Here is a 14,131-nt window from a genome sequence, read left to right as displayed (position 1 = left end):
GCGATAGTTGATTTTAATGCAACCAAACAGAAGATAATAAAAATTGCAGCATTCGAATTACCAACCTAAATGAATTCTACTTCCTTTCGGATATGTCTCTGACATTACCTACCCATCTTTTTTCTACCGTATATAGGGTTCCAAAAATATCTTTTCTTAGAATTGTTGGAATCATGTAACACGAAAAACCTGTTTTAATTAAAGGTAGGTACTTCTCGCAGGTTTAGAAGCAGTTTCATTTTTGCCTTTCGATACTCAATACAATTCCCCTATATCTATATCTATCTATCTATCTATCTATCTATCTATCTATCTATATATATAAAAGTCAATGTTTGTATGTATATGATTTATGGACTTCCAAATGGCTTAACCGATTGCCGTCAAAAATTATACATAGTAGGCATTTGTTCTGGAGCGTGTTTGTATGCTATTGGTTGGAGATTATCTGCCCACCAGATGGCGCTTTAGAACGAATTGTGTTTTCCTCATATTTCGTTGATAGTCGCAGCAACGCGCGATGGGTATTAGCTAGTTGTTTATAATAGCTCAAAAGCACGAAAAACGAAGTCGAAGGCAGTGTAAATTAGAAGGTATTATCAGTTTTCAATAGTGTTGCCAGACTATAATGATATTCCTCCAAATATCATTTTTCATCTTTAACAGAACTTGTCCCTGGTAACACTGCTCCAGCGGAACCCAATCAAACAAAAAACAATAACTTCCGTTATGCTTATAATACAGATAAGTGTTAGTTCTCAAATTAAAGGTAATAGTCCCAGTTATTAGCCATACTTATCGTTGTGAGCATACACTCTCTAAACTAAGAGTTATAGCTGCTTAAAAACGCAGTTGCTTATCAACAACCTGGAATATAGGAGTTTAAGATGCCATTGCATTGGGATTCTGAGCAGGATTCATTTGGAATTGCTCGTGGAATATTTATCTGAATTTTACAGGATTTTATTGAAAATATGAACACGATTCGATCAGCGTTCTGAATAAATCATAATCTTCAGCAGAATTCTATCGTGAGAAGGATTCAATCAGATCTCTGAGAAGCTTTTTTCTAAAATCCTGCATGACAATTCAGAGCAAGGAAACGTAGAAGTACGGATAATGATTCAATCGAAATTCTGAGATAGATTCCATTGGAATGCCAGGAAAGCTTCGATCAGAATCTTGAAAAGATCCAAAAAGAATACTGAAAAATATTCCAGGAGAGTGTCATGACATTTCATATATCAGAAAGGCTTGCAGTGTCCAATTTATGTGATGCAAGAAAAATGTTCTTTTAATTTTAAATTGTAAAAGATGCATGTTTGGCAAACACTACCATTATAACTAGTATTCTTGCTAGATTCATTGAACAATTTACAATCTCGCTAATTCGTCGCTGTTGTGCTATCTTATGACAAGCGCCATTTAGCTCATTTCGAGAAAAACGATTTTTAAAGTTTGAGATTGAATATCTTGAAACCTATAAATGGTACAAACAATTCAAAGAAGACGATTAATGCTTCTATCTATTCTGTATTAATCTCTTAAATATTACGAAGATCGGTTGTCTATGTTGCGAGTTTTTACTATAAATGTAAACAAAAGTCGCACTCACACGTGTCATAGGTGTGTATTGATGACAAAATTTGTATGGCGTGTCATAATCGTGTGCATGGAAAATTTTTTATAGAAAAAAATCATCAATTATTAACTTTTATTCATATCTTTGGCTTCATTTGGTCTATAAAAAACCGGTGAGATGCATTTTGAAGGAAATGAGTCAGGGAACCTAGAAAAAATAGTTATTTTAGATTACAGTGTTGCAAAATATGCTATATTTCCAGTTGAAAACTTAAACTGTATTTTTCTCACAATTTGCGTATTTTTCTTTTGAAAATGATTATTCAATTGTGTTTCACATATAGTTTTACTCATAAAAACTCCTAATACATCAAGATAACTTGAGCCAATCCCCAGACACAGTCATTTGAAGCAAAAAAATTAAAAATTTCTCAGCACGTTTCTCGCTATATCTCAGTAACCAAGCAGAATGTCAAAATTCTGAAAACGCCACTTCGTAGAGATTTTTTTGATAAGTAATGTGGCATATCTAACTCAGGTTACCCCAAAATGGCGTTTGTCATAAGATAGAACAACAGCGACGAATTGATTCTAATGCAAACCAGAGATATTATCAAAAGAAAAAGAGGCGGGTATAGAATAGGGTTCAGTTCCCAATTCGCAACATAATGTTAGAAATTTTTCCAACCCGAAAACAGAGTAGGATGACCCTAAGTTTAAAACGTAATAAAAAATCAGAAATTTCTTTTTAATGATTTGGTAAAATTAGGAGTGTGTCTATGGACCGAGGGGTGGTTCAATTGACATAATAATTTGGGTTGTGAATGATGAATAGATTGTGATGAACAATTGCTTCAAAATTGGTTCCAATCCGTGAAGCTCGATTTAACGTTTTGATTTTTTTTGTATACTGCGCGGAACAACCCATTCTAATAATCAATCAGAATGGGTGAAATTTTTTATTTTTTTTTTCGAAGCACTCAGATAATAGAATCATTTTCCCGTATAATCGAATCACCGGATAATTGAGTCTGACCATCAATAGTTTCCGACAGAAACCGATGCAATCAAGATCTCTTTGCACAGTTAGTTAGTTACTTTGAGGCTCCGTTTATTTCTTGTTTGACTTGAATGGTAGGTATAGCAAAAATCACTTATCTGCGAAAGTAAACTATAGCTCAATTGGTCGGTGTTAAGTCAGACCGGACTAAATGACAAAATATTGATTTCGAGAGTTTAAAGGTTTAATCGCAGCATCCTCTACGTTATAATTGGAAATTATGTTTTGCCATAATTCTTGTTTTTGGTTATATATTTCAAATCTGGAAAAAGTTGAATGTAGGAGAAGAAATCCTTTATCCAGTGTTGTCATTATCTCATTTTTTATGTTTTGCGACTTAGTCCGGTCTGACTTAACACCGACCAATTGTATGAAATATACCAATAACATTTAATTAAAACGCCAACGTGAATAATATAATCAAATTAAATTGTTGTATGAGAAAAGGATTCGATTTCAATAATTATTCTTACATATTTTATTTGTTATACGTATATCCATTTTGCTCCTATGTTATAAGATCACAAGTATGATTGCCGATTTGTGCGCTCTGAGCAGCACTCACAGCTACGGCTAGCAGTTGACTCAAACCCAACTATTATAGTATATCAACTCAGCCACCTTATTTCCAATGCTATCGGTCAACTTCTCTTCATACTGCTGTTCAAAACACTACTTCCGTACTACCCCATTGCAGCAAAATATGGATACCCTCGAGAACCGCCCCTGCTCCCGCCCGGCTTGTGAGGCACCACCGTCAAATAGTGTCGAATTAAAAAAAATAGTTCATTTTACGTTTCTCACATATGCAGATTATTACTATTACCTTTTAACCGTATACTGCTTCCTCGTCTAGATAGTGCAAAAAAAGTGCTGACCAGTGCTTCTACGGCAATGGCTCGGTCCGGGCGCCGGTGTTTGGGTGGTGCTGGCTTTATGCTTTGTTGCCCGCGTTAGCTCTGCTTGACTTCACTACGTACACGACGCGGTTGCTTAGCTGGCTGGTGGTGGGCAGCTACCGGGGGGAGTGTCGGCTGAGTGGGTCAGACGAGCTGATAATTTCCATCAACATCTGTATCGAATCGGCTTAGCGGGAACTTGAACCGGAGAGTACAATCGAGCACCACTTGCTGTTAGCCGGAAGATTTCCTGCAAAGTTGTATCGAAACGGGAGAGAAAAAAAAGGGAATCAATTAGTTGATTGCTGTTTATCTTCATCAACGTGAGCGCGCGCGGGATGAGTTTTATTTTTTTCCACTCTTTCAAGCCCTATTTTGGCCTCCTTCAATTTGCATGTGGTTTGCGGGTGGCGCATTTTTTTCGATGATGGGAAAATTTGAATTTCGGTTAGAGTATTGAATTTTTGTTATTGCTGAATAGAAGTGCATTCTCATTTCCATGGGAAAAATCGATCGGATAATCTGGGCTGTGCGAGAGCTAGTTATATTTTCGGTTGAAGTGTATGTACTGGCAAAACAAACATTTTCACGCAAATCAGCACTATACTGTTACTGTTTTCGCTGCGGCTTGTAGGTCAGTAGTGCAATGGGTTTTTCTGGACTGATTATTTTTTTATCGCTGCAAAGCAGTGTGGGAAGAGCGTTGGTTTGTATGCAAATTCGCCACGAGTCGTTGCCACTGGATTTGGTGCGGTTGTCGACAGTGCTTTTGCTACTATGGATATGTGCTCTCTCGCATCCCTTACCGGGTGTGACCAATCGAAAACTGTTGGAGTAATCTGGCATGGTCAGGTGTGACAACGTCAATTATGGGGAAGTTGGCGAGTGTAGATAGATTGATTTTCAATTTAAAATGGTTAAGAGAATGATTTTTCTCTATCTGGCTAGAGCGGACTATTAGTCTTAAATGTCCAATTCGAACGTCAAACTTGCATTTCAATGGTTAATGGAATACATGTCGGTAGTCAGCTATTTTCGTCCGCGTTCCTTATCACCTATTTTTATAAGTAAATAGTAAAATCGACATGGACATCAAAACAAAACAAATTATTTGCTTCTGTTCATGCGACTTATTTTCTAAGTTGAATTTGGAAAGTAAAATGCATTAAATTCTAATGTAAAACCTCATTTATTATGCAGTAACGTGTAATGCATTGAATTTAATCACTTCCAGGTTAGAGTTGGTTAACATAAACTAAAGGTAGCTACCAACTTTTTTCTCGACGAGTTCTTCTAAATCTAGTGCAACTATTTACGATAGTTATCTAGAACATTCGTAGTCCGATGATAATTTTGTCGAGAACCTCGCAAAAATTAACCCTTAAAGGCGCAAAGCAATTTTTTTCAAATTTTCTGAAAATTGTCTCTCAGCATTAATACGTTACTCTGATAATTTTAAGATGGTTTTCGCAATGTTGTTTTAAGACAACATTGCGCATTTAAGGGTTAAACATTCATCGTAAGTATTATTTTTGCTGAAAAAATGTTCAGCGTAACATGATAAATAATGCGTATGTGAAAGGTCTTATGGTTTTAAAAAGGACGCATCATACTGAATGGCCTTAAAACTATATTAACGCTAACCATATCATATTTGGAGTATTATTTACACAACGAGCACAGTCCTTTGACTATATTGGCGTAATTTTTCATCAAAAGCATATTCATTCACAAATAGGGATTTATTTTTGGTCCATGAAATTTTAACTTCGTTTTTCTCACTTAGAGGTGAATGTCACTTCGGACCTTTGAGTAAATACCCTTGATTTAAAGTGCGTGGGAAATACGCATGGCCTTGTATGAGCGGGATGATGAATGTTTAATCAAGTATGAGGGTTGAGAATTGAAATCACGAGAAGGATCGAACATCAGTTTGCGGCAGTTATACTTGCACGAAGAACAAATATTTTTTTGCCATATATGAAAAGGTTTGCTTTCAGTCAATTAATACGTGTTCATTATATTAATTTATTAATTAATTATATTAAAGAGACTATTATATTGACCAATTTCGTATACTTTTGAGTAGTATATACTCTATATTATTAATTTCCATGTTAATCACATAGTTGGTCGTTTTAGGCAGTGCCTATTTTATAGCATTCAAAATGCACTTCAGTTAGCATAAGAACGCGCGCGAATAATGATAAAATAAGAGAAGGCCTCTTATTCAATCAATCGTGGAGAAAGAAACCGACATATAATTGCCATTTTATTTCTATTAATAATACACCCAGGTTTTATACGCGATTTTTACGAGGTTTTTTACGCGGATTTTCCAATCAACGCGGTTTTTAAGCGGATTTTCCGATTGACGCGGTTTTTTACGCGGATTTTCCTATTAACGCGTTTTTTACGCGGATTTCCAATTAACGCGGTTTTTGCAAAGTCCTTTTGAATACAAAAGACTTTTTTCTGAAAAAAATTTCTAAGTCCTTTTAAATGCAAAGAAGCATTTTGGCAGTTTTTATTTTGCGCCGATTTCGCAATCAACATGGTTTTTGCAAAAAATATTCTTTTCCTTTTGAATGCAAAAGACTTAGAAGATTTTCGGGAAGATGGATGAGACGGGTCTGGAAGACTCCTTATAGCCCGCACTCCAACAATATGGGTATTTTGGGAATGGACTTGAAGAGTAGCTGCCAGAAATGGATTTATACGCCATTTTGAAATCCAAGATGATTACTTCCGGTTTAGCGAAATTCGCTATAACCCGATCAATATGGATATTTTCGGAATGGTCGTGAAGAGTAGCTGCCAGAAATGGATTTATACGCCATTTTGAAATCCAAGATGATTACTTTCGGTTTAGTGAAATTCGCTATAACCCAATATGGATATTTTCGGAAAAGTCTTGAAGAGTAGGTGCTTGAAATGGGTTTTTGGCGCTATTTTGAAATCCAAAATGGCGACTTCCGGTTTGGCTTGCCTTAGTCTTGTAACGCTTGTTTTAGTCCAGACACAATTGCATATGCCGTTACACTACCTTTTCAGCCAAGACACAAACGACTGGAATTCAACTAATCTCATTGTTGAATTAAACTGTTTCATCGTAAAATACAACGTAGGATATTTAAAACATTTTGTTTCACCTTCCGACGGATGAAGTTATGGAATTAATTTGTTGAAATACTCCGTATGTCAGTAATTCATACGTAAATATAATATAGAGTTATGTTTCTCATAATGTGATAATTTTATAAACTGCACTCGTTAATAAGACGAAATAGCCAAAGGTTATTAAGGATTGTTGATTATTAATTATTAATTGATGATTTCAATTTTAGATGAAAGGTATAATTTTTATTTCTTTTCTATTTAGTCAGCCAGCACTATAAAAAAACTTCATACTTATTCCACATCTAGTTGGAATCTCAAGAGATGAAAAATTATTATCATATTGCATATTACTATACAATCGACTAAATCCGAAATAGAATGATTTTGACAATTTTCGGCAATACTTTCAACTTTCAGTATACATGTATTGAAAATGTCAATCAAAATCATCCCTTTATTGAAATGTTTTTAAAGAAAAACTAGGGGCCACCCATAAATGACGTAGCATTTTTTGAGCGATTTTTAACACCCCCTCCCCCATCGTAGCATTTCGTCACAAGCTTCTGAATACCCCCTGGTAATTACGTAGCTTGACGGTAACTCTGTATGAACATAGTTTCTGTCGCTACCTTGATGTATTTCAGTAAGATGTGTATCTTGGCTACTTTGCTGTTATTTCGTATGATGTGAGTCTTGAATCATTTTTCTGTTGAAATCAACTAATAAGGAAAACAAGAATTTGTTTTGTTATTTTCTTCATCGAATAGTTTTCAGTGTAGATAAACCAAACAAACTAATGCAGTTGAAGAAAACAACAAATATATTATGCAAACAAACAATTTGAACTAACCTAGGATAGTTGAGATACACATTAGAATTGCAGCAGAACAATTTTGTCGGACGATGCTAATCGGGAAAGAAGGATACACGTGCGTCGGTAAATTAACAGAAACTCTCCGAATGAATCGAATCGAATGCTCTACTTGAACACCTGAAAATAGTGACTAACGAATGCCAGGAAGGATTATATTGCGCACGAGACAATAAATTACCCACTGTTCCATCACATATGCCAGTTCTGCATTAATTCTCTGACTCCGCTGTTTAATTAGACGTATCGCCAATATAGTGGACCAAATCAAACGTACCGCCACCACCAACTCTCATCTTCCGTAAGTTTAACATGACTAGCACATAAGAATTGTACATTAGTACTACAAAAACTACAATTGTTTCTACAACCACTATCACTAATAGGCATGCACTATTAAATTTCTTTAATGTTCAATTGAGAAAACCCTGAAAAGTGGCCATCCCTGGAAAAAGCAGCGTCTCGCAACACTGTTGCCAAAATCCTCAGGAAAATAAATCACTTTAACACTGTCCCGAATACAAAAACTGATCCTCATGAAGGCTGTGCAAAGAGTAGGTAAGAAAGCTGCCCCGTCACCAAAGACAGCCGCTTCTTGGAGGCACCCTTAGCCGAACGTTAATGGATAAACGTTAGTTTGGGCTGGTTCAAAGTATGAAAAAGCATGTTTTAATCCACCTAGTGCATTATAGTGGTGCAATTGTGCCTTTCTTATTTTTTTTTCAAATAGCTGGTTATGATCAATGAGGACATTTCTCTTACATTCTTATTACACTTGGCACACATTTAAAAGAGTACTGCCACGAACCTGATGAGCAAAACGTCGACGATGACGCACTTGGAACAAAAAATATAATATTTAAATAGATAAATCAGCACGAGTTAAACGTCTTCGTGTTGACATATTTTGGAATGCAGTGGGAGGGAAGGGGGCGATTATGAGTGTAAAAGGAGATGTGAGGGTGACCTAGTTGGTGAAAATGGGTTCAGTCATCATCGAATAACCGATGTGCTTTAAGTATGGAATATGCCCGGAGCGCGGGACGTCCGGAAATGTTAATAGTGGGCAATATATTCAAATATTCTTTAATCATTTTGATGGATTTTTAACCTTTAAAATACTCAGATCTGAACTAAATTCAATAGCAGTCAATGGGAGTAGAGTATTTATCATTTGAAACCAAATTTGTGAAAAACAGTTTGATGAGAAATAGGTGTGACATTATCTTAGAAACTTGGCAAGTTCCCCGGTGGTTCAAAAACCGTCATAGGTGGCCAATATGGTCAAAGCTACTCTAATTTGTCTGTGATCTAAGCTCCGAAACAAGGTGTACAAATGGTGGGTCTAGTTGGCTGTGAACGTGTGTGACAAAGACCTATTTTGCGGAGATGCAGCTGCATCGAGACGAAGAGGTATTCATAGAGTATTAATGTGTTGTTTGTTACTATTTCAGTCAATATACCTTAAATTCACATATTTATATTGCGAAGTTAAATACAGATGAAGCACTATCAGTGCTAGTCGACACTAACCTACTTATGGGGGCGTCCTGGATATTCTGAATAGTTGTCATAACATCAGAATCTGTATACAATGCCACGCTCGTATACGTAATTTTTATCGGATGTGAGCTCCGTAATGTAAATTCAGCAATCCCAAATAAACCACATTTCCGTTCACTATAACCCAATTATAAAATGAGAAAGGAAGAATATCAAATTAAACAATTAAATTTATTCGCTTCTGTTCCAGTCTCTTAATCGGATTTCAGATAACGTCATGAGACGCAAGCATTAGCAAACCCCAATCTGACCATATTAAGTTTAAGACCCGAGTGTGATTCAACTCTACAATTGAACAATAAAACCACAACCTCTCAACTTTCTACACAACCGTTTCGAAGAAAAAACCCTCACGAGGTATTGTTGGCACAAGCGATGCATCGGTTATGCTGCAACATAGCTCTCAAATGCTAACCGCTTGAAACAATAACAACATTCATTTGAGATAAATTCAGCTATTATTCTCTATTGCGGCACGTCTCAAGACCACTCCAAAGAGCTCACTGTTTGCCCCTTGACTACGGGCTGCGCCTGCAAGGTTGCCTGTTTATATCTTTATGGGTATGGGTACTTCACCTCAATGCAAGAGTAAACATAAACATACACTGAAGCATCTTCAAGCAGCTTAAATAATAATATGCAGCACCTGGAGGCTCGTCCGAACCAGATCAAATCAAAGCTGGGATTATCGCTATCGAATGTTTGGGTGTGCCAGTTAGTTAGTTATGTTAACAGATCTATTGAAGTAAAATAACCGGGAAGATCTGTAAACCGTGAAAAAACGCACTGTGACCGCCTACCTATGCGCGATGATGATAGCTAATAACATAATGAGAGTCTACATATTTACCAAGAGCGAGCCCACTTAACGGTGGCTGTCCCCATTGAATTGGGTGGACTCCATTAAGGAGGGTAGACAACGAGATGTAGTAAGATGGGCTTGAGCATGGTTGGTTGACGAACAAGTAGCTAAACGGCAGCTTTTCTACTTGGTTCGACTGAGGTTGCCGATTAGTACCTGCGACCAGGAGTCTCGTGCTAATGACAATTGATGGGTTAATTGAATGAGTTTAAAATAGCACTCGATTACGGAATTTTCGCAATTCGGTATTGTGTTGTTTTACAGCCGGAGCTAACTGTTTGGAAATCATCATCATCATCATCATCCACGGTAGCAGCAGTAGATGATTGGCAATGGAAGCCGCGCTGCAATCAGTCGGGTAAATGTTTACTTTACCGCTGAAGAATAGATTGGCTTATTTCCCGGAAGGCGAAAATTTATGGATATGGGATTTTCATGCAGCCTATACATAAATCAGATTTTGCAAATTCGACGCTTCAATTTATCTCGGTTAATGAACAGAGAACGAACATTAGCATAGATATTTAATTTAGGGGTAGCTGACGTTCGAGAAGAAAATTGAACTTGAATTCTGTCAACAAAATTTGAAATGGTCTCTTTTTCTAATTACTACATTAATATTTGAAAACTTTTTACAAACGGATAGATGAAGCGTGTGTTCAAAGGAAAATGTTCACATAAATATGCATACAACATCTTACTGTCTATGCGAATTCATCTCAATTCATTAAGGGCTTACAATGGATAAAAAACTGCAAAAGATCACTCCACAGCTAATTGAACACAAAAACGTTTCTGTGCCTGTAATTTGCCGAGGAGTTTCCAACATTTATCGTCAAATGTATAGTTGTTAAATAATGCAATGTGGTAAGGAAAAGAAATTAGAATGCGAAGAAGTTTGACCAGCTTCGCATACGGTATAAGAATTGTCGTCAAAAAACCCACGGTGGGGGAATGTGGAGCTCGTTGGCTAATTGTATGGTGTTTTCAAATTTATTTTTTTTATGATTTTGATTAGGGCAGATCGTGCAAGATAAACCGCACTTCGACAAAGGACTGGTATATGCTAGTTGATAAAGCGATTTCCTTGTACGATTCCCAACCCCGCACATTGGGTTAGAGATTATTCTAACCCGAAAAAGGGGCAAATTACCCTAAGGTTATAACTTAAATAATTCCTAGACCAAAAATGAAAATATTAAAAAAGGCGTGTTTTATTTCGCTACTATATAGTTTCAAATGTATACAGTGTCGGATAAAACAATAAGGCGTAGTCATTTTTATTTTTCTCTTGTTCAATTTTGAATTTTGGTGTTTTCGTAAAACACGAGAACAGAACATCTTCACACAACACAATTGTGATTGACTTTGTGCAAACCTTTTCAAACTTACGGTGCGCGAGGTGAAACAGTTGATAAATCGTCGCTGTTGTGCTATCTTATGACAAACGCCATTTAGCACATTTGGAGAAAAACGATTTTTAAAGTTTGAGATTAAATATCTTGAAACTTAGAAATCGTACAAACAATTCAAAGAAGGCAATTGATGCTTCTATCTATTCTGTATTAACCTCTCAAATATTACGAAGATCGGTTGACTATGTTGCGAGTTTTCACTATAAATGTAAACAAAAGTCGCACTCACACGTGTCATAGGTGGGTATTGGTGACAAAATTTGTATGGCGTATCTTAATTGTGCATGGAAAATTTTCCATAGAAAAATATCATCAATTTTTTTACTTTTATTCATATCTTTGGCTTCATTTGCTCTATAAACAATCGATAAGATGCATTTTGAAGAAAATGAGTCAGGGAATCTAGAAAAAAATAGTTATTTTTGGTTACAGTGTTGCCAAATATGCTACATTTCCAGTTTAAAACTTAAATTTTATTTTACTCACAATTCGTGCATTTTTGTTTTGAAAATGGTATTGCCATTGTGTTTCTCAGATAGTTTTACATATAAAAACATCTTTTACATTAAGATAATTTGAGCCAATCCCTAGACACAGTCATTTGAAGTAAAAAAATAGAAATTTCTCAGCACGTTTCTCGCTATATCTCAGTAACCAAGCAGATTGTCAAAATTCTGTAAACGCCACTTTGTAGAGATTTTTCAGACAAGTAATGTGGCATATCTAACTCAGTTTACCCCAAAATGGCGTTTGTCATAAGATAGCACAACAGCGACGAAATGTGAAAATAGAGCTTGTGCTTACAGAAGTAGGAAGGATTGTAGTACTGATAACTTTCAATTCTTTAGACGACGCAGAAAGCTTCGTAGCGAAGAATAACATGCAACACGACGTCGAATATGAAAATAACAAAACCAATATTCCGTGTATATGGACAATGATACGACGAAAACTTGCCTATACGATTTGGCACCGCGCACTAGCACAAATTACGTTAAAAGATTCTTATCGAAGTACGGAGAATTGCAAACCGTCACAAACGACATTTTAAGAATTTTTTCTCTGGCATTCTCAACGTTATCCGGGTAAGGCGGATGCGGCTTAACCTTCTTATTGGTCTTTCGAGAGTAGATTATCTCAAGGTATTCAGTACATCAAAATAACGCTACGCACATACTCAGGACAGACGTCAATTTGCCAAAAAATAAACGCCGGACAAACAATATTCCACCGTGCAGTTCGTTCTTTACACCCGTTTGGATCGGTTTGTTCAGCAGTTAGCTCCGCGCATTTCTTTCAAAGGTTGGTGTGTAGGCTCTTCCTCAGCCTTCCAGCTGCTACTTTCCGAAGTGCGGCTTTTTTTCCAAAGTGCTAGTGAAGCTGCAAAGTTGAAATCCAGGTCCAGTGATTGTCCAAAGACCGAGAATTGACAGAGGTTTTATCACCACATACAAGTTGAAAAAATGCCTTATTCTAACGCCCCGCTCAATAAAAACCACAAGTGCAGCATGGTAAACAAAAACAACAGTTAGTGACGTTTACATTGTCCAGCTTCTTGAGTGGGTCTATTGACCCTTCGCTATAATCATCGGCTCAGACACAGTAATCCGGCTGCCCGGTTTCCTGAAATCACACGTAGAGTGCGTCAGTAGCAAGATGCAGTGCAACTTTCAGTTGAATACAACAATTGCAACCTACTTTTGTTCTCCCGTGCGCGTTTTTCCCTCTTCAGTTCATTGCACCGAACAGTTTGCAGCATACAACGGAGACCAGATTGACGAACAAGCTCTACTTTTGAGAGCTATCAAGGACAACGAAGGAAACACCCAGAATGTATCAACTAACCCTTTCATCTCTCCCTAAAAAGTGTCATCGGCACGGAACCCACAAAATGGATTAAAGCCTCAAAAGAAGCACGCAATACGTACTAAGAACCTCTCCAAAAACGGTCTACGAAAGGACCCTGAACAATAATTAATTATCAAACGGATGCAAGGTAGAAGTCATCCCACATCCACACCTTACTAAAACCCAGGGGATAATCCACGATCTGGACACCAAAAATTTAGCTTACCGACGGTCGAAAAAGTGGTCACATCTAACCACGGGCCACTGGCAACGGAAATTAAGCGGCCCACTTTTGTCGCTCCAACAACGACAGACTCGTATATAGGCAGAGAGAGTCGTAATCGTTCCCAAAAGCCTCGAGAATATCCAAACCAAGACAAATCAAGAAGCCCGCTTGTTAAATCAACACAAACTAACCACCGAAATAATGAGCCCGGCAAAGCAGAAAGCTTGAAACAGCCCTCCACTAATCCTCCACACCCCGCTTAGGAAAAGTCCTAGCTAAGCTAAAGATTCGATAACTGACATTTCGGACTAGCCAACACGGCATCAATAGCATTACAACAACAACAACATCAACAACAAACGTCTACCACCGGACACCATCCCGGGTAAGTCGATCTTATATCTCACCCGTCCACGAGCAGATGAATGCCCCTGAACTCCTTACAGGCAGCCAACAACGTTCTTCACCTCCAGGAGGAGGCCTATGCTAACGAATCCCTACCGCAACCAAACAGCAAGAGACATGACTCCCCCAAACTACATGGACCATTTCCTACACCCCGTGTGGCCACTGGAAGAGCAGTCCGCATGTCCGCCCACGCAGTTTCGCCAACACAGTACATTAGAACCCAAAGGCACCGTTTTACAACCCCTAAGCCCTATTGCTGGATATTCTTGGCATCCAAT

The 14,131-nt window shown here is 37.3% G+C and overlaps 1 protein-coding gene across 4 annotated transcripts in view; it reads right to left on the bottom strand.

Annotated features, from left to right (window-relative positions):
* Nucleotides 1-14,131, bottom strand: part of LOC131684257 (extracellular serine/threonine protein CG31145) — a 177,094-nt gene that overhangs the window by 14,197 nt on the left and 148,766 nt on the right. For all 4 annotated transcript variants that reach the window (XM_058966952.1, XM_058966951.1, XM_058966953.1 and 1 more), the window contains one exon: nt 3,468-3,790. The gene's annotated coding sequence lies outside the window, so the exon portion shown is untranslated. The remainder of the gene's footprint in view (nt 1-3,467; nt 3,791-14,131) is intronic.

Source organism: Topomyia yanbarensis, chromosome 2 (assembly GCF_030247195.1).
Source record: "Topomyia yanbarensis strain Yona2022 chromosome 2, ASM3024719v1, whole genome shotgun sequence".
NCBI classification, from domain to species: Eukaryota; Metazoa; Arthropoda; class Insecta; order Diptera; family Culicidae; genus Topomyia; species Topomyia yanbarensis.
The sequence above is the reverse complement of the archived record's forward strand: the minus strand, read 5'-3'. Positions and strand labels throughout refer to the sequence as shown.